At 39.3% G+C, this 22,061-nt stretch overlaps 2 non-coding genes across 2 annotated transcripts; one reads left to right on the top strand and one right to left on the bottom strand.

Annotated features, from left to right (window-relative positions):
* Nucleotides 1-4,006: 4,006 nt before the first annotated feature.
* Nucleotides 4,007-4,113, bottom strand: LOC112782061 (small nucleolar RNA R71). The gene has a single exon (XR_003192803.1). It is a non-coding gene; the product is annotated as a small nucleolar RNA R71 (small nucleolar RNA).
* A 16,347-nt stretch (nucleotides 4,114-20,460) lies between these two features.
* On the top strand, nucleotides 20,461-20,568 carry LOC112780747 (small nucleolar RNA R71). The gene has a single exon (XR_003191563.1). It is a non-coding gene; the product is annotated as a small nucleolar RNA R71 (small nucleolar RNA).
* Nucleotides 20,569-22,061: the final 1,493 nt, after the last annotated feature.

Raw genomic sequence — 22,061 nt, 5'->3', positions numbered from 1 at the left:
ATTCAATGCCTTGATGTTGTTTGTGAGTGATTTCAGATCTATAAGGTAGGAATGGCTTGGAGAGAATGGAAGAGGGGCATGCAAAGTGGGGGAAGCATGAAGAATCAAAGGAGAAGAGTGATAAACCCCAATTTTGTGGTTTATCTTATGCTTATTTTGGGGAATTTTATCACCTTTTCTCACATTTATTCAATGAAATAGCATGGTTTTGTAATTCTCCCTTAATTTGGGCTTAAGTGTAAAAACATGCTTTTTAGGCCCTTAAATTGGTGATTTTAATTCACTTTAATTCCATTCGATGCCTTGATGTGTTTGTTGAGTGATTTCAGGTTCATAGGGCAAGTATTGGATGGAAGAAATGAAGAGGAAAGCATGCAAAGTGGAGAATTCATGAAGAAATGAGCATTTGGAGAATTGAGGGCCACGCACACGCGTCATACACGCGTACGCGTGCATTGAAGATTCGCAAGCCACGCACACGCGTCAAGTACGCGTACGCGTGAGTAGAGGTTTTGCTAGCGACGCGCACGCGTGATGATCAGCACGTGACCCACTTAAAGTGAAATTGCTGGGGGCGATTTCTGAGCTGCCCAGGCCCAAATCTAACTCGTTTCTAAGGGTATTTGATGCAGAATTGAAGATTGAGCAAGGGGGAGCACTTAGTTGTAGAATAGCATCATGTAGTTTAGTTTCTAGAGAGAGAATCTCCCTCTTCTCTCTAGAATTAGGGTTCTTAGGGTATTTCCATCTTAGATCTAGGTCCAATTTCATGTTTTCATCTTGTTTCCTTTATGAATTCTTGCTTCTACACCTTTATTCTCTTAGTTTGTGATGTTAATTTTATTTTTATGCCTCTTTTATGTTCATGCACTCATGTTGGATTTGGATCTCTTTTAATGCAATTTGATGTTGATGTTCTTTTATTGATGATTTGAGTTGTTGATTTACTTTTCTTGCAATTAGTAGTTGTTAGATTTTATTATTCTTGCATATTTACCATGCTTTCCTTTGATACCTTCCAAGTGTTTGACAAAATGCTTGGTTGAACTTTAGGGTAAATTTTGAGCATTCTTTGCTTGGAAAGAGTAATTAGGTAATCTTGAGTCATGAATACCCAATTTAGATTGGTGACCTAGAGTTGTTAGCTAATATTATTTTCATTGACACTAATCTCTTGTTAATTCAATTAGTAGGTGATTAGGACTTTTGGATTGAGATTAGCTAGTCTTATTAGACTTTCTTTGAGTATGAGGATAACATGGTACCTTCCTCCATCATCGGGGATGACATAATAAGATAAATTCTTGTTTATTATTGTGACATAATTAACTAGACTTGTTTGACGTTCTCCCTATGTGAAGATAACATGATACCTTCTTCCATTTGTTGGAGTTGACTAAATAAGATGAATTAATCATTGTATGACTAGGATAGAAAGCCTATACTCTCGATCCTTGCCATGAATGTCTCTCTTTATTAATTGCTTCTCTTTATTACTTGTCTTCTTTAAATGCTTGCTTGATTTACTTTTCTTGTCATTTATTTTATTGCCCCTTTCATCAATCAAACCCCTTATTCTTCATAGCCAATAATTGACCATTTCATTGCAATTCCTTGTGAGACGAACCAGAGTTTAAACACTTCGGTTAATTTTCATTGGGGTTTGTACTTGTGACAAAACCAATTTAAATTTGATGTGAGAGTTGTTTGTTGGTTTGGAGCTATGCTTACAACGAAGTAATTCTTTTCTATAAGAAGAAAATATAGAACGACAATAATTCTCATCTATCAAAGAGCACAGCGATGTGTGCATACGCATAGACCTTCGTGCGTACGCACAACCATCAGAGCAGAGCCACGCATGTGCGTGAGCCGCATCGTGCACGTCGCGCGTCCATTCAAGCATCACCTAGTGTGCGTACGCACACGTCTGTGCGTACGCACAGGTGGCCACACATGCCTTCATTAAAACTACACGTGACTCGTGATTTTAGTGGATTGGAGGCCCATTTCTGAAGCCATTTAGCTCATAATGAAGGGAAAATGAAAACCATAGCATAGCATAACATTAGGGTAGCTTAGGAGTAGTAGTAAGAAGCTTTAGTATAGTTTTTCTTTAAGTTTTTCATCATCTCTACTAGGGTTTATACTAGGGCTTTTACATTCAAGTGCCATTTCTATTTTTGATCTTGGATTTTGTTAGCTTCCATTGTAAGTATCTCTTTGTTACTACTCTTTATAGCTACATTGTTCTTACTCTTTCTTATATTTCAAGTTATAATTCAATTTTACTTCTCTCTTGCAATTTCAATTTCTTGTTGATGAATTTGATGATTGATGATTGTTATATGCCTTTATGAGTTGTTATTGTTAATTAAGATCATTTGTTGCTTTTAGTTTTAAACATTTTCTCATTTTTTCCATGTTTAGTGTTTTTTCCTACCAAGTGTTTGACAAAATGTCAATTATGATTTTGGGCTAGTTTTTTATCTCTTGGCTTGGGAAAAGTGAGCAATTGGGTTCCTAGAGTTAGAATGTCCAACATTTAGTGTCAATTCTTAGATTGTTAATTGTTCTTGTTCCCACTAACCCTAATTTGTTGCTAAGGCAATTAGCAAGCAATTTAGGATTTGTGGGTTAAGAACACTTATGCTCATTTAACTTACTCTCCGATGTGAAGGTTAATCAAGTGAGATTAATCCACTCTAATTGTCATAGTTGTGGTTCCAACAAGGAAAGGACCCTTAGCTCATTCCAAGCCAAGATACCTTTTATGCTTTAAATCTTTCATACACATTTACATTAATCTCTTTTATCCCTTACTTGTTTATATTGCATAGTTAGTTCATTAATTCCTTTATTAGTTCATTTATCACAATTTTGCATGTTCTTTTATTGCTTTATATGTTTATCTCTTCATTGAAAATCCCATGAGCATCACGACCGGAATTGTACACTCATTGGTCTCAAGTGTCCTTAGGAGATGACTCGGGAACTAACCACTCCCGGAATTGAATTGGTTTTTAATAGTGACATCTCTTTGAATTCAAACTTTGATTGTGGGTCAATTGTGGGTTAGGACTATACTTGCAACGGAGAAATTCTATTTTTGAGAGAATTTCCTAACCCGCTTTGGGCTCGTCCATCAAGTTTTTGGCGCCGTTGCCGGGATTCACTTTAAGGCAATGAGTGCTATAATTTTGGTTGTTGTAAATATGTGAATAGTGTGAATACTTGGTTTTTGTTTGCTATTTGGCACTAATTTGTAGATAGCATTTCTATCTAGCTAGTCTTAGTAGTTATTGATTGTTAATTTGGTTTTTGTTTATTTGTCTATTGTTGTTTTGATTTTCATAATTGCATGCTTTTACTGCTATCTCAGTTGAATGACATGGTCGCTTCTAGACCCGAGCTTGGCCCCATTTGATCTGGAAATAGAAAGAACTTTAACTCATATTAGGCAAGCTCGGCGCCGGCTAGCATTTGTGAATAGTGAATCGGGCTTGCTTGAAGAGCACACCAATTCACTATCACCACAATCCATGACCATCATTCTTCAATTAACGAGGAAACCTTATATTCATCTGTGGGGAGTGCTGAAATCTCTTTGAGTGACTCAGGTGACAACACCATGGTGGATCCACCTCGTAGAATCACCTTAAGGGAAGCCGGAGCTCATGATATTAACTTGCAACCGATACAAATCTGGTATCCGGCTTTAGATCCAAATTTTGAGCTCAAGACCGGCACGATAAACTTGCTCCCCAAATACAATGGACTACCCAGAGAAAACCCTCTTAAGAATCTTAAGGACTTTCAAGTTGTATGCTCCACTGCGAGAAGACATGGTGTGGATGAAGTAGCAATTTTGGTGTTCGCTTTCCCTTTCTCTTTGGAGGGAAAAGCGAAAGAATGGTTCTATACTCAACTGGGAGATGTGATTTCCAACTGGGACTTGCTGCGTAAGGAATTTCTAGAAAAGTTCTATCCACCTCAGAAGACAGATAAGCTGTGAAAGGAAATCTCTTGCATTATGCAAAGAAATGGGGAGACTCTTTATGAGTACTGGGAGAGATTCAAGAAGTTGTTGGAAGCTTGCCCCCACCACCGTATTAACGAGTTGGGGGTTATTAGTTATTTTTGTCAAGGGATGAACCCCCAAGATAAGCTTCTTCTAGATGCCTCTAGTGGAGGATCCCTCACTAAAAACAAGACCACCGAGGAAGCTTGGGAAATCATAGCGGACTTGGCGGACTCCACTAAACACTCAAGGGCGAGAAATCCACAACCAAAAGCTTTAAGTGAAGTTTCTCCTTCCGGAGATGCCATTTTAACTAAAACCCTCGGTGAGATGACAATTTTGTTGAGACAAATCACCCAAGGACAACAAATTCCCCAAGCTTTGCTATCTCCTCCACCTCAACCTCCAAGAATCGAAGGACCACCAAGATCATGCGGTATTTGTGCTTGTAACAACCATTACACTGATGAGTGCCCTCAACTCCAAGAGGACACTACATTAGCAGTAGCCAATCCATACCCACAAAGGTCCAACTATAATCAAGGAACTCCTCAACATGGAGGAAATCAAAACCAAGGATGGAGGGATAATTCTAATCAAAGGTGGAACCAAGCCCTTCAAGCTCAACCATACCCAAACGTGCAAGCCTAATATCATCAACCTACCCAAGGTCAACCACAATACCAACAATCCTACCAACAACCACCATAATCTCAACTTTAAGGGAGGTATCAACATCCAAATAGTAGATCTAACCCTCCTTAAGGCAATCAAGCCCCTCCTCCTAATCAACCTTACATGAATGACACACTTCAAACCTTTATGCAAGAGCAATGTGAGTTTTACAAGAAACAAGAAACATATATGGCTACTATTGCCGAAGCTCTCTCTCGTTTGACCCTTTCTCCTACGACTACACAAAATGCCCAACAAGCCTCAACTTCTAGTGGTTTACCTTCTCAACCCCAACCAAATCTAAAGGAAAGCATCAATGCTATCACCCTTAGGAGTGGCACCAAGTTGGATGAAATTGGTGTTGTGCCTACAAGTTTGGGTGAGAAAACCCACAATGAAGAGGTGGGAGATGGTGTGAAAGTGATGAAGGATGAGGAGAAGAATGTTGCAAAAGGTGAGGAGGAACCACTCAAGGCCAAGGAGCTAGAGAGGAAGAATCTGGTTGAAGAGCCTATGCCAATTCCATTTTTAACTTTGGCTAAGAAGGCTAAGAAGCAAGAAGAACTTGACCCCAGCATGGTGAAAATTTTTAAAAATGTTGAAGTCACCGTCCCTCTCTTTCAAGCCATTCAACAAGTGCCCAAGTATTCCAAGTTCCTCAAAGATGTTTGCACACATAAGGACAAGATTGGCAAATTCAACAAAAGGCCGGTAGATGATTCTATCTCTTCTCTAATTCCTGAAAAATACAATGATCCCGATCCATATTTGGTTACTTGTTTGATTGGTGGGATAAAGTTCATGGATTGTATGTGCGACTTGGGGGCGTGCGTAAGCATTATGCCACTCCCCATTTATGAGAGATTGAACTTGTCACCCCTAAAGAGGTCCGTGGCGAGATTTGTGTTGGTAGATAAGAGCATTGTGTCAGTTGTAGAAATTGCGGAAAATGTGCTAGTTGACATCTAAGGTTTACTCTTCCCGGTAGATTTTCACATCTTGGAGACCCCTCCCATTGACTCAGATAAGCCATTATCCATTCTACTTGGAAGGGCGTTTTTGAAGACATCCCGATTCAAGCTGGATGCACATCAGGAGTCTATTCTTTTGAGGCCGATGGCAAGGTAGTAAAGTTCACTTTGGAGGAATCCAAGAAACCCATTCTCGAAACCTACTCTATCTTTAGGTGTGATATAATTGAAGATCAAGCGATTGAGGTTGGCAAGGAATAAGAAGAAGATAATGTTGCCAAGAAGTCTAATTCAATGGATCACATTCAACCCAAGAATGCCAAGGAGTTGGAGATTTTCCTCCTTGGAGAGGTCTCAAATTGATCAATGAAGCCATGCAAAGTCCAACTTAGGACTTTAAACCAAAGTGCTTGGTGGGAGACACCCCACCATGGTAATATTTTTCCAACTTTATCCTTTGTTTATAGCTTTTTGAATTATTTGTTTTCTTGTGATATGATGATTAGCTTAGATTTGGTTTGATGTTTTTTTTTAGTTAAATAAGTTGAATTGCTTGTGGATCATGAATTTGTGAATGTTTGTATGATTTGGGATTGATATGTTGATGCACTAAGGGTTGGTACCTTAGTTTTGAAAAGAAAAATTTTTGTGAAACAAGGCATTCGTGCGTACGCACCCTGCTGTGCGTGCGCACACAACTGTGTTTTTCAACATCTATGCGTGCGCACGAGCTTGTGCGTCCGCACACCCGTTGCAGTGCCCTTTGGTCGAAGCGCTAGCACGGTCTATGCGTGGGCGCTGTCCTGTTTTCTATGACCAGTGCGTGCGCACTGCTCTGTGCGTACGCACGCATTTTCCTTTTTGCGCTATTTGTGTGGCCGCACACCAATTGACAACCCCTTTGGTGGGAGCATTGGCATGAGTTGTGCGCATGAACACCCTCCCTATGTTTGCTTCTGTGCGTGCACATGGACCTGTGTGCGCACGCACACATGATTCTGTACCTCAAGCAATTTCTTTTTGATTTAAAATAAAAAAAACAGAAGCCATCTGTGCGAGCGCACGCCCCTGTGCGAGCGCACGCCCCTGTGCGTCCGCACGCTTTAGTGCAATCCCCTCTGGTGGGAGCGATCACACACTTTGTGCGCTCCCATCCCCTTATCTCTTTCGCATCTTGTGCGTGCGCACCTACTTGTGTGTGTGCACACACCCCTCATTCTAGCCACCCCTGTGTGCGCGCTCACAGCGATGCGTCTGGACACTCCAATACACACTCTCTGTTGCAGCGATGGCACGCTGTGTGTGTTCGCACCCCCCTAATTTCTGCCATTTGTGTGTGCGCACAGGTCTTTGTGCGTACGCACAAGACTCATTTTGGGCAATAATAGGGCACGCTCCCCTGTTGAGCAGCAGCTCTCTTCTTTTCTTCTTCTCTTCACTGCTGCTGCTCTCTACCTCTGCCCAGCCTCTCAGGCGACCCTGCCGCCATCTCTCTCTCATACCCTCTCTCTCTTACTTCTCTTCTCTTTCTCTCTCTCTTTCCTTTCCCTTTTTTTCTTCCCCACCGGTGAGTTTTTTCCTCCGATACTTTTCTGGCGAACCCAACCGCCGCAAGCTTGCAGTGGCTATAAGGAGTGCCATTATATCTTCTCCAATTCTTGTTTTCTCAACCTTTAATTTTCAGGTTCTTATTTTCTTTTTGTGTTGATTTTTGAAATTGTGTTTATTTTCTTTTCATGTTGCTTGGATTAAGTTTATTGTTTTCTTTGTTTCTCTTTGTATTGCAAGTGTTGATATTTGATTGTTGGGTTGATTTTAATTGATTTTGAACTTAAATGTCATGAGTTTGCACAACGCACATTAATTGTTTGATGAAATGCCTCTATGAAACTTTTGTTTGATTCATATGAATTAGCCATCATATGCTTTCAACATTCTCTTGTGTGGTATTTGTTATGATTTGTGCAACTTCAAATATAGTTGTTGATGATGAATTTACCAATACATTCCATTGTCTCTTAAACTTAAACTTCCACACCCATGTCTTACATGACTTTTAATCCTTGTTATGGGTGTTTGTTGTGAATACATTGATCTTAGTTGAGTGTAATTTGACATTGTCATCATGGTCATTAAATTGAAGTAATCACCTTACAAATGTCCATACATCTTGATGTCTTGATCAAACATCCTTTGCCTTAATTGAGGGACATTGTATGTGTGATTGTCATTTTTTTTTAGGATGAACAATGTTGTTCCATTCTGCTGAATTGGTTATTGTTGTTGTGCACCCTTTTTATCAATAAGCTTTCTTGCTACAACCTCAATAATCATTCCCTTCAAGAATTCAACTAAGTAATTTGGTGCTTGTTCAAGTTTACTTGCATGTTCATTTTCCTTTAGTCTTGCAACTTAAACACTTGATTGAGAAGCATCAAACTTTGATTGTTTTACAGTGTGATTGCCGTTTTATAAAGCCGGTGTATGTGTTCTTATCGCGCACATTTTTTGGAATATACACATTGTTGCCTCTTAAATCACACTATTTTGAAAGCTTCCGATTGAGAATTTAAACTCTTCTTCAGTTTATTGGTGCTTCCTCAATAATCTTGTTTTATTTGTTGCCGAATAATCTTGAAATCTTTTGTTTTTTATTCTTCTTTTTAGGATGCGGAAGAAAGGTAAAGCACCGGTTACACCACCGGTTGTGCAACCAATAACTCGCCCTCCTAATACTTGGTTGGATCGCCGAGGTGCGAAACCAAGTACCTTGGTTAACCGAAGAGCCGACTTCTAATATGAAGTAATTGAGAAAAGAACAATCCATTGGGAGAGGACACTGAAGGTTCCAAGCAAGTACAAGGCGATTATTCATGAAAGGATTGCCTCACTTCATTTGAGAATTTCCTAAGCAAGAACCCATTGAAGTTAATGAATCCATGGTGCGGGAATTCTATGCGAACTACTAAGCTTGGGAAGAAGAGTCGGTATTCCTTCGGGGAAGGATGTTGAATGCTTCCAACAAAGCTCTAGAGGCTATTCTGAACATCCCCCACATTCCGCCTGAGAAGGATGATTATTCAAAGATCAAAGCGGATGTGTTCAAGGGGAGGATGTCTTTGGCTCCTATTCTTAAGAGAATTGGCCATCCTGGTGCATCTTGGGAGTTTAGCAAAGGGAGAAAATCTATTCCCACTAGATTTGCTTACTCCGATTTAAATGCTGAGGCGCGTATATGGCATCAGATTGTGGCGGACTACATCATCCCGAGCACCCATGCTACCCACGTTAGATTTAGAACTGCTTTGCTACTTTGGGCTATTATGGAAGGAAAGAACATAGCCATTGTACCTTTGATACAGATCGATTTGGAAACTCATTGAGAAAAAAAATATCAACATTCCATCTCCATCGATGGTGATGTGTTTAGCAATAGCAGCGGGGGTAGAGAGGCAACCGATGGACGTCATGTTCGAGAGTCCAAGAAGCAACAAGTTTATTCCAAGGGGAGAATTGGATGGATCATCAAAGAAGACACCCTCTAAGAGGAAGGCACCCACAGCACCACCATCAAGTCTACCAGCCTCATCAACTCCTTTACCGTTTCTCCGGCCTCTTCCGAAATTATTCCAAGATATCTTGTACGATATCCACCACATGGAGAATCTGGAGCAAAAGCGTTTCGAGTGGATAGCGGCAAAGCTAGAAGGAAGAGACCCCAGCCCAACTCCTAAGGCTTCATCCAAGCTAGTTGGGGAGGAGCATGATGAAGGTGACTAACCCATTTCCGAGACCACCTGCTGAAGGTGGACCCCTGAAGTTATTTTTCTCCCGGATTGTAAGCATGAATGGAGGACCGTGCACAAACTAAGTATGGGGGAGGATCGACGACTTTGTGGGGGTAAAATTCTTTTTTCAAAACACTTTGCAGTACTCTTTTAGTTCTTTTTCTTCATTTTTAGCAGCTTTATCTCTATTGTATCTTGGTTGGTTTGTTTGTATATATCTCTTTAATTTTCATAGTTATATGGTAGTTAATGTTTGCATGTTACAAGATAGAGTGAATAAGTTTGGCGAAACACTAAGGAATTTCCATGAAATCTTTCTTAGGGCGTACTATTGATTGAATTGAAGAAAAATCTTGTGTTTTTCAACTTGCTTGAAGTATTTTGTTTGTAGAACATAGAAAAGAGTTAGAACAACATACCTTTTGAGATTTGAGCTCTAATAGATGGTTGCATTTTTCAACCATAATGTTTTGTTCTTGTGTGATTATACTCCTTTTTTACTATGATCATTGATTTGCATGATTCTTTATGTCCTGTATTTGTTGTTTGGATGCATTTAGCATGATTGAGGCCATCTTTGATGTTGAACTCACGAACCTATATGGCCAACCCTTCCATTCACCTTTGTGAACCTCTGTTGAGCCTGTAAATCCCCTTTTGTTCTGATTTTAGCACATTATTCTCCCTTAAGCGAAAAACCATTGATGTCCCTGAATTACTCTTTGATTAGCTTGGATGGATTATTGTGTATATTCTAAGTGTGGAGGGAATTGTTGGGAAGCATTGGTGATAGAGGCATGGAACTTATTGTGAAAAATTGGCAATTGGGTAAGGCTCATGCATTCACTATTTTAAGTCATATGCATCTCTTGTGCTAACAAAGACAAGAAATTAAAAAAAAAACATGTGCATAATAGAATGTGAAATAAAAAGTTGAAATAAAGGATGCATATGTTCATATTTCGAAAAGAAAGTGCATGAGTAGGGTGAGATAGGAGAAAAATGGGTAGATAGGTTGCATTGTTATGAGTATATAGGCGATATAGGATTAGGTGGACACTTGAGCTAATCAAAGAACTAATTCTTTCAGTCCACTTAACCATATTTATCCTACCTAAACCCTAGCCTCATTACAACCCTCCAAAGACCTCATGATATTTGTTTTTCATGTATCAAATACTAGTTGATTATTAGATGACCTGCAAATCTTTGAAAAGCATGATTAAAGGGGAATTGAGTGATTAAGCCCTAAACACTGAGCGAATTGAGTGAATACACATCCAGTGAGGGGTTCGATCGCTCAATTCTATGTTCTTGCATCTCATGTTGTATCTTCTTGCAAGTTATTTGTTGGTTAGTTTTGAAATTTTAATTCTACTCTTTGGACATTGATTTTAGTGCATAAACTCTTTGCATTGGCCTTAAAGCTTTCTTGTGATGGATTGGAATTTCATGGTTTGTTTTACCAGCATCTTGCATAGTACATATTGGTAGTAACCTTTAGGATAGTTGCATGCATTTAGGTAGTACATAGAATAAATCGTTTTTCCTTTCATCTATCTCCTTTGAGTGTGTTTAGCATGAGGACATGCTAGTGTTTAAGTGTAGGAGAATTGATGAATCCATATTTGATGATGATTTTTGGTTGAAATTGAATGGATTTCATCATATAAACTTGCACTTATTCCCTTAAATAGCATGCTTTTGAACTTTCCTCCTAATTTTTGCTTGATTATGAAAACATGCTCTTTTGTGCCTAATTTGATTAATTTTATCCCATTTTCCTTCCATTCGATGCCTTGATGTTGTTTGTGAGTGATTTCAGATGTATAAGGTAGGAATGGCTTGGAGAGAATGGAAGAGGGGCATTGATAAACCACTATTTTATGGTTCATCTTGTGCTCAATTGAGTGGCTTTTATCTACTCTTTACCCACTTATTCATACTATTTGCATGGTTTTACATTTGCCTTCCTAATTATGTGCTTTGATTGAAAACATGCTTCTTTGATCTTATATTTGCTTATTATTAATCCTCTCTTATTACCATTAGATGCCTTAATATATGTGTTAAGTGTTTTCAGATATTATAAGGCAGGAATGGCTTGGAGGATGGGAAGAAAGCATGCAAAAGTGGAAGGAATGCAAGAAGTTGGAGAAATTGCTAAGTTGTCCAACCTGACCTCTCTGCACTCAAACGGCCATAACTTTAGCTACAGAGGTCCAAACGATGCGGTTTTAGTTGCGTTGGAAAGCTAATGTCCGGGGCTTCGATTTGATATATAATATACTATAGTTCTCCTGATGCTAGGTGATGCGACCACGTGATCCATGCGGCCGCATCGCAGTGACAAAATTCCAGCGTGGCAAAATTCGCAACCAGCGAATTCTTGGCTGTTTCTGACCCAGTTTGCGGCCCAGAAAACACAGATTAGAGGTTATAAAGTGGAGGACTGCATCCATTCATAAGGGGGCTCTCATATTCACAATTTTAGGAGTAGATGTAGTTTTTAGAGAGAGAGGTTCTCTCCTCTCTCTTAGGATTAGGATTTAGGATTTCTTTTAGTTTTAGGAGTAACTCTCAATCCCAGGTTTAATATTCCTTTTTCTTTATATTCCTCTTTTTACTTTCAGATGCTGCAATGCTTGTATTAGATATGTTGCCCAATTGGCTTATGAACTTTTCATGTTAAGATCCGCATATTTTATTTAATATTATTTGAGGTATTTTCAGATTTAAGATTGCTTTGCTTTGTTTAAGATTGCTTTCAATTTAATTTAGATATTTTTCTCCCTTTTGGCTTTGGTCAAGTGATTGGTAATAATTGAGTTATCAAACTCAGCAAGTGATTGAAATTGGCAGATTCTACTTGAACTAAACTTGCTCTAACACTAGTCTCTCCACAGGAGTTAACTAGGACTTGAGAATCAAGCTAATCAGTCCACTTGATTTACCTTCATAGTTAGAGGTTAACAAAGTGGGAAGAATCCAATTCTCATCACAATTGATAAGGATAACTAGGATAGGACTTCCAGTTCTTCATATTTTGCCAAGAGTTTATTTTATTATTATTTTATTTTATTTGTCATATAACATATTCCCACCTTACTTCCTAAACCCCAATTTACAAACTCATAACCAATAATAAGAACATACCTCCCTGCAATTCCTTGAAAAGATGACCCGAGGTTTAAATACTCGGTTATCAATTTTAAAGGGGTTTGTTACTTGTGACAACCAAAACATTTGTACGAAGGGATTTCTGTCGGTTTAGAGACTATATCTACAACGCGACTGTTTTTATGACATTCTTTACTGGCAAAAATCCTAACGTCAGGCATGCAAAGTGGATGAAGCATGAAGAATCAAAGGAGAAGAGCACAACGATGTGTGCGTACGCACAGACCTTCGTGCGTACGCACAACCATCAGAGCAGAGCCACGCGTGCGCGTGAGCTGCATCGTGCGCGTCGCACGTCCATTCAAGCATCGCCTAGTGTGCATGAGCACAACCTCTTGGGTATACACACAGGAAGGAATTTTGGCAGAGTGTGCGTGCGCACACGTTTGCGGGTACGCACAGGTGGCCGCACATGCCTTCATTAAAATTGCACGTGACTCGCAATTTTGGTAGATTGGAGGCTCATTTCTAAAGCCATTTAGCTCGTAATGAAGGGAAAATGAAGACCATAGCATAGCATAACATTAGGGTAGCTTAGGAGTAGTAGTAGGAAGCTTTAGTATAGTTTTTATTTAAGTTTTTCATCATCTCTACTAGGGTTTATACTAGAATTTTTACATTCAAGTGCCATTTCCGTTTTTGATCTTGGATTTTGCTAGCTTCCATTGTAAGTATCTCTTTGTTACTACTCTTTATAGCTACATTGTTCTTATTCTTTCTTATATTTCAAGTTATAGTTCAATTTTACTTCTCTTTTGTAATTTCAATTTCTTGTTGATGAATTTGATGATTGATGATTGTTATATGGCTTCATGAGTTGTTATTGTTGATTAAGATCATTTGTTGCTTTTAGTTTCAAGTATTTTCTCATTTTTTCCATGTTTAGTATTTTTGTCCACCAAGTGTTTGACAAAATGTCAATTATGATTTAGGGCTAGTTTTCTATCTCTTGGCTTGGGAAAAGTGAGCAACTGGGTTTCTAGAGTTGGAATGTCCAACATTTAGTGTCAATTCTTGGATTGTTAATTGTTCTTGTTTCCACTAACGCTAATTTGTTGCTAAGGCAATTAGCAAGCAATTTAGGATTTGTGGGTTAAGAACACTTATGCTCATTTAACTTACTCTCCGATGTGAAGGTTAATCAAGTGAGATTAATCCACTCTAATTGTCATAGTTGTGTTTCCAACAAGGAAAGGACCCTTAGCTCATTCCAAGCCAAGATACCTTTTATGCTTTAAATCTTTCATACACATTTACATTAATCCCTTTTATACCTTACTTGTTTATATTGCACGAAATTGTGATGTCCAGGCTCAAACAATCCCTGGCAACGTGAGCAACTTGGTGCGTTGATCTCAATACATAATTGTCACAACTTCGATACAACTAACCAGCAAGTGCACTGGGTCGTCCAAGTAATACCTTACGTGAGTAAGGGTCGAATCCCACGGAGATTGTTGGTATGAAGCAAGCTATGGTCACCTTGCAAATCTCAGTCAGGCAGATATAAAGTGATAATGGTGTTTTCAAATATTATATAATAAAATAGGGATAGAGATACTTATGTAATTCATTGGTGAGAATTTCAGATAAGAGAATGGAGATGCTTTTCGTTCCTCTGAACCTCTGCTTTCCTGCTATCTTCATCCAATCAGTCTTACTCCTTTCCATGGCTGGCTGTATGCAAGGGCATCACCGTTGTCAGTGGCTACATCCCCTCCTCTCAGTGAATCATATGCTCACGCACCCTGTCACGGCACGGCTATTCATCTGTCGGTTCTCGATCATGCTGGAATAGGATTCACCCTCCTTTTGCGTCTGTCACTAACGCCCAGCTCTCACGAGTTTGAAGCTCGTCACAGTCATTCAATCATTGAATCCTACTCAGAATACCACAGACAAGGTTTAGACCTTCCGGATTCTCTTGAATGCCGCCATCATTCTAGCTTACGCCACGAAGATTCTGGTTAGGAGATCTAAGAGATATTCATTCTAGCTTAATTCATGTAGAACAGAAGTGTTTGTCAGACACGCGTTCATAGGGGAGAAGGATGATGAGCGTCACACATAATCATCACCTTCATCACGTTCTTGGGTGCGAATGGATATCTTAGAAGCGAAATAAGAAGAATTGAATAGAAAACAGTAGTACTTTGCATTAATCTTTGAGGAACAGCAGAGCTCCACACCTTAATCTATGGAGTGTAGAAACTCTACCGTTAAAAATACATAAGTGAAGGTCCAGGCATGGCCGAGATGGCCAGCCCCTCTGATCTAAGAACAATGCGTTCAAAGATGATCCTAAGATCCTAAGATGATCAAAAGATTAGTACAAGGTCCTATTTATAATAAACTAGCTACTAGGGTTTACATGAGTAAGTAATTGATGCATAAATCCACTTCCTGGGCCCACTTGGTGTATTTTTGGGCTGAGCTTGAGTGTTGCACGTGCAGAGGCCATTTGTGGAGTTGAACGCCAGTTTCTGTGCCAGTTTGGGCGTTCAACTCTGGTTTTGGATCCTTTTCTGGCGCTGGACGCCAGATTTGGGCAGAAGGCTGGCGTTGAACGCCAGTTTACGTCGTCAATTCTTGGCCAAAGTATGGACTATTATATATTGCTGGAAAGCCCTGGATGTCTACTTTCCAACGCAATTAGAAACGCGCCATTTTGAGTTCTGTAGCTCCAGAAAATCCACTTTGAGGGCAGGGAGGTCAGAATCCAACAGCATCAGCAGTCCTTTTTCAACCTCTGAATCTGATTTCTGCTCAAGTCCCTCAATTTCAGCCAGAAAATACCTGAAATCACAGAAAAACACACAAACTCATAGTAAAGTCCAGAAATGTGAATTTAACATAAAAACTAATGAAAACATCCCTAAAAGTGACTAGATCCTACTAAAAACATACTAAAAACAATGTCAAAAAGCGTATAAATTATCCGCTCATCACAACACCAAACTTAAATTGTTGCTTGTCCCCAAGCAACTGAAAATCAAATAGGATAAAAAGAAGAGAATATACTATAAATTTCAAACTATCAATGAAACATAGCTCCAATCATATGAGCGGGACTTATAGCTTTTTGCCTCTTGAATAGTTTTGGCATCTCACTTTATCCATTGAGGTTCAGAATGATTGGCATCTATAGGAACTTCAGATTTCGAATAGTGTTATTGACTCTCCTAGTTCAGTATGATGATTCTTGAACACAACTTCTTTATGAGTCTTGGCCGTGGCCCTAAGCACTTTGTTTTCCAGTATTACCACCGGATACATAAATGCCACAGACACATAATTGGGTGAACCTTTTCAGATTGTGACTCAGCTTTGCTAAAGTCCCCAATTAGAGGTGTCCAGGGTTCTTAAGCACACTCTTTTTTTTTTTTTTTGCTTTGGACCTTGACTTTAACCGCTCAGTCTCAAGTTTTCACTTGACACCTACACGCCACAAGCACATGGTTAGGGACAGCTTTGTTTAGCCGCTTAGACCAGGATTTTATTCCTTTAGGCCCTCCTATCCACTGATGCTCAAAGCCTTGGGATCCTTTTTATTTGCCCTTGCCTTTTGGTTTTAAGGGTTATTGGCTTTTTCTGCTTGCTTTTTCTTTTTCTTTCTATTTTTTTCGCCCCTTTTTTTTTTCTGCAAGCTTTGTTCTTTGCTGCTTTTTCTTGCTTCAAGAATCATTTTTATGATTTTTCAGATTATCAAATAACATGTCTCCTAGTCATCATTCTTTCAAGAGCCAACATATTTAACATTCTTAAACAACAACTTCAAAAGACTTATGCACTGTTCAAGCATACATTCAGAAAACAAGAAGCATTGTCACCACATCAATATAATTAGGCTAAGTTCAAGGATAAATTCGAAATTCATGTACTTCTTGTTCTTTTGAATTAAAACATTTTTCATTTAAGAGAGGTGATGGATTCATAGGACATTCATATCTTTAAGACAAAGTTACTAACTACTAATGATCATGTAATGAAGACACAAACATAGATAAGCACATAACATAGAAAACGAAAAACAGAAGAAAGAAAGAACAAGGAATGAATTCACCTTAGTGATGGTGGCGTTTCCTTCTTGAGGAACCAATGATGTCCTTGAGCTCTTCTATGTCTCTTCTTTGTCTTTGTTGCTCCTCCCTCATTGCTTTTTGATCTTCTCTTATTTCATGAAGGATGGAGTGCTCTTGATGTTCCACCCTTAGTTGTCCCATATTGGAACTCAATTCTTCTAGGGAGGTGTTGATTTGCTCCCAATAGTTTTGTGGAGGAAAGTGCATTTGAGGCATCTCCGGAATCTCATGGTGATGAGCTTCTTGCGCCTCTTGAGCTCCATGACTGGGCTCTCTTGCTTGCTCCATCTTTTTCTTAGTGATGGGCTTGTCCTCTTTAATGAGGATATCTCCCTCTATGTCAATTCCAGCTGAATTGCATAGGTGGCAAATGAGGTGAGAAAAGGCTAACCTTGCCATGGTGGAGGACTTGTCAGCCACCTTGTAGAGTTCTTGAGGTATAATCTCATGAACTTCCACCTCTTCTCCAATCATGATGCTATGGATCATGATGGCCCGGTCTATAGTAACTTCAGACCGGTTGCTAGTGGGAATGATTGAGCATTGAATAAACTCCAACCATCCTCTAGCTATAGGCTTGAGGTCCAATCTTCTTAGTTGAACCGGCTTGCCTTTGGAGTCAATCTTCCATTGAGCTCCTTCTACACATATGTCCATAAGGACTTGGTCCAACCTTTGATCAAAGTTGACTCTCCTTGTGTAGGGGCGTGCGTTCTCTTCCATGTATGGCAAGTTGAACGCCAACCTCACATTCTCCGGACTAAAATCTAAGTATTTCCCCCGAACCATTGTAACATAGTTCTTTGGATCCGGGTTCTTACTTTGATCATGGTTCTTGGTGATCCATGCATTGGCATAGAACTCTTGAACCATTAAGATGCCGACTTGTTGGATGGGATTTGTTAGAACTTCCCAACCTCTTCTTTGAATTTCATGTCGGATCTCCGGATACTCATTTCTTTTGAGTTTAAAAGGGACCTCAGGGATCACCTTTTTCTTGGTCACAACATCATAGAAGTGGTCTTGATGGGCTTTAGAGATGAACCTTTCCATCTCCCATGACTCGGATGTGGAAGCTTTTGTCTTTCCTTTCCCTCTTCTAGAGGATTCTCCGGTCTTAGATGCCATCAATGGTAATGGAAAAACAAAAAAGCTATGCTTTTACCACACCAAACTTAGAATATTGCTCGCCCTCGAGCAATAAACAAAAGAATAGATGAAGAAGAAGAAGAAATGGAGGAGAGGGAGAGGGTGATGTGGTTCGGCCAAGAAGGGTATATAGAGGTTGTGTTGTGTGAATTTGATGAAGAAAGGAGGTCTTTATATAGGGAAGGGAGGGGGGGAGGTTTCGGCCATATGGGTGGGTTTGGGTGGGAAATTGGTTTTGAATTTTGAAGGTAGGTGGAGTTTATGAGGTAGGTTTATTGGGAAGAGTGGGTGGATGTGAGTGGTGAAGGTTTATTGGGGAAGAGAGATTGATGTGATTGGTGAGGGGTTTTTAGGGAAGAGTGTTTATGGGGTTGTGTGAAAGAGAGTGGTGAGAAGAAGTGAGTGGAGGTAGGTGGGGATCCTGTGGGGTCCACAGATCCTGAGTGGATCCTGTGGGGTCCACAGATCCTGAGGTGTTCAAGGATTTACATCCCTGCACCCATTAGGCATGTAAAAATGCCTTTGTATCCAACTCTGGGCGTTCAGCGCCAGGTTGGTGGCCATTTTGGGCGTTCAACGCCCATTTGTGTGCCATTTCTAGCGTTGAACGCCAGAACCATGCCTGTTCTGGCGTTCAGCGCCCAGAAGCTGCCCATTTTGGGCGTTCAGCGCCAGAACCATGCTCTGTTCTGGCGCTGAACGCCAGACAGATGCTCCTCCAGGGTGTGATTTTTCTTCTGCTGTTGTTGATTCCATTTTCAATTTTTCTATTTATTTTGTGACTCCACATGATCATGAACCTAAGAAAACATGAAAAATAATAAAAATAAGAATTAGATAAACATTGGGTTGCCTCCCAACAAGCGCTTCTTTAATGTCAATAGCTTGACAGTGGGCTCTCATGGAGCCTCACAAATGTGCAGAGTTTTGTTGAAACTCTCCAACACCAAACTTAGAGTTTGGATATGGGAGTTCAACACCAACTTAGAGTTTGGTTGTGGCCTCCCAACACCAAACTTAGAGTTTGACTGTGGGGGATCTGGTTGACTCTGCTTGGAGAGAAGCTTTTCCTGCTTCCTCCCCATGGTTGCAGAGGGAGATCCTTGAGTTTTGAATACAAGGGAGTTCTCATTCCATTGAAGGACTATTTCACCTCTGTCAACATCAATCACAGCTCTTGCTGTGGCCAGGAAAGGTCTTCCTAGGATGATGGATTCATCCTCTTCCTTTCCAGTATCCAGGACTATGAAATCAGTAGGTATGTAAAGGCCCTCAACCTTTACTAATACATCTTCTACTTGTCCATAAGCCTGTTTTCTTGAGCTGTCTGCCATCTCTAGTGAGATTTTAGCAGCTTGCACCCCATAGATTCCCAGTTTCTCTATTACAGAGAGGGGCATGAGGTTTATTCCTGAACCAAGGTCACACAGAGCCTTAAAGATCATGGTGCCTATGGTACAGGGTATTATGAACTTTCCAGGATTCTGTCTCTTCTGAGGCAATGTCAGTTGATCCAGATCACTTAGTTCATTGATGAACAAGGGAGGTTCAACTTCCCAAGCATCAATGCCAAACAATTTGGCATTCAGCTTTATGATTGCACCAAGAAACTTGGCAGTTTGCTCTTTAGTGACATCCTCATTCTCTTCAGAAGAGGAATACTCATCAGAGCTCATGATGGGCATAAGGAGGTTCAATGGGATCTCTATAGTCTCTAGATGAGTCTCAGAGTCCTTTGATTCCCCAGAGGGAAGCTCCTTATTGATCACTGGACGTCCCAGGAGGTCTTCCTCCTTGGGATTCACGTCCTCTCCTTTCCTCACAGGTTCGGCCATGGCACTTATGTCAATGGCCTTGCACTCTCCTTTTGGGTTCTCTTCTGTATTGCTTGGGAGAGTACTAGGAGGGATTTCAGTGATCCTTTTACTCAGCTGGCCCACTTGTGCTTCCAAATTTCTAATGGAAGACCTTGTTTCATTCATGAAACTTACAGTGGCCTTAGATAGATCAGAGACTAGATTTGCTAAATTAGAAGCGTTTTGTCCAGAGTTCTCTGTCTGTTGCTGAGTTGATGATGGAAAAGGTTTGCTATTGCTAAACCTGTTTCTTCCACCATTGTTAAAGCCTTGTTGAGGCTTCTGATCCTTCCATGAGAAATTTGGATGATTTCTCCATGTTGAGTTATAGGTGTTTCCATAAGGTTCACCTAAGTAATTTACCTCTGCTATTGCAGGGTTCTCAGGATCATAGGCTTCTTCTTCAGAAGATGCCTCTTGAGTACTGTTGGATGCAGCTTGCATTCCATGCAGACTCTGAGAGATCATATTGACTTGCTGAGTCAATATTTTATTCTGAGCCAATATGGCATTCAGAGTATCAACTTCAAGAACTCCCTTCTTCATAGGCGTCCCATTAATCACAGGATTCCTCTCAGAAGTGTACATGAACTGGTTATTAGCAACCATGTCAATGAGTTCTTGAGCTTCTGCAGGCATTTTCTTTAGGTGAATGGATCCACCTGCAGAAGTGTCCAGTGACATCTTTGATAGCTCAGATAAACCATCATAGAATATATCTAGGATGGTCCATTCTGAAAGCATGTCAGAAGGACACTTTTTGGTCAACTGTTTGTATCTTTCCCAAGCTTCATAGAGGGATTCACCTTCTTTCTGTCTGAAGGTTTGAACATCAGCTCTAAGCTTGCTCAGCTTTTGAGGAGGAAAGTACTTGGCTAAGAAAGCCGTGACCAGCTTATCCCAAGAGTTCAGGCTGTCTTTGGGTTGAGAATCCAACCATAATCTAGCTCTGTCTCTTACAGCAAAAGGGAAAAGCATGAGCCTGTAGACTTCAGGATCTACTCCATTAGTCTTAACAGTATCACATATCTGCAAGAATTCAGTTAAGAACTGAAAAGGATCTTCAGATGGAAGTCCATGAAACTTGCAGTTCTGCTGCATCAAAGAAACTAATTGAGGTTTCAGCTCAAAGTTGTTTGCTCCAATGGCAGGAATGGAGATGCTTCTTCCATGTAAATTGGAATTAGGTGCAGTAAAGTCACCAAGCATCCTCCTTGCATTATTATTATTTTCGGCTGCCATCTCCTCTGCCTGTTCGAAAATTTCTGAAAGGTTATCTCTGGATTATTGTATTTTAGCTTCTCTTAATTTTCTCTTCAGAGTCCTTTCAGGTTCTGGATCTGCTTCCACAAGAATGTTCTTATCCTTGCTCCTGCTCATATGACAAGGAAGAATGGACAGAAAAATGATAATAATAATAGAGATCCTTTATACCACAGTATAGGGATCCCTTTGTGAGTGGAAGAGAAGGGGGAGACAAAGAATGTGATGTAAAGGAAGAAATGCAACTGTACGAATGGAAGAGATGTGAGATGAGATGTTAGGATATGAATGAATAATTAGAATGAGATGGGGGAGGAATAATTTTCAAAAATTATTTTGAAAAAGGGTTAGTGATTTTTGAAAATGGTTTTTGAAAATTGTTAGTATTTTTTTTCGAAAATTTTTGAAATCAAAAATAGAAAATAAAGATAATTAGTTAATTAAAAAGAAATTTTTGAAAAAGGGGGAGGTATTTTCGAAAATTAGAAAGGGAGAATTAGTTAGGTGGTTTTGAAAAAGTTAAGAAACAAACAAAAAGTTAGTTAGTTAGTTGAAACAAATTTTGAAAACCAATTTTGAAAAGATAAGTAGTTAGGAGGTTAGGAAAGATATTTTTAAAAGATATTTTTGAAAAAGATAAGATAAGAAGATATTTTGAAAAGATATGATAGAAATTAGTTTTGAAAAAGATTTGATTTTTAAAATCTCAATTAATGACTTGATTCATAAGAAATCACAAGATATGATTCTAGAACTTAAAGTTTGAATCTTTCTTAACAAGCAAGTAACAAACTTCAAATTTTTGACTCAAAACATTAATTGATTATGTTATTTTCGAAAATTTGGTATAAAAATAAGAAAAAGATTTTTGAAAAATATTTTTGGAATTTTCGAAAATAACTAAGAATTTTGAAAAAGATTTGATTTTTGAAAAAGATTTTGAAAAAGATAAGATTTTCAAATTGAAAATTTGATTTGACTCATTGGCAACAACTTGATTTTTAAAAATTTTTGAAAAAGTCAACTCAAATTTTCGAATTTGATGAGAGAAAAAGGGAAAGATATTTTTTTGATTT

The sequence above is a fragment of the Arachis hypogaea genome, chromosome 19 (genome assembly GCF_003086295.3).
Source record: "Arachis hypogaea cultivar Tifrunner chromosome 19, arahy.Tifrunner.gnm2.J5K5, whole genome shotgun sequence".
Classification (NCBI taxonomy): Eukaryota; Viridiplantae; Streptophyta; class Magnoliopsida; order Fabales; family Fabaceae; genus Arachis; species Arachis hypogaea.
Note: the sequence above shows the minus strand (reverse complement) of the source record. Positions and strands in the feature narration are given on the sequence as shown.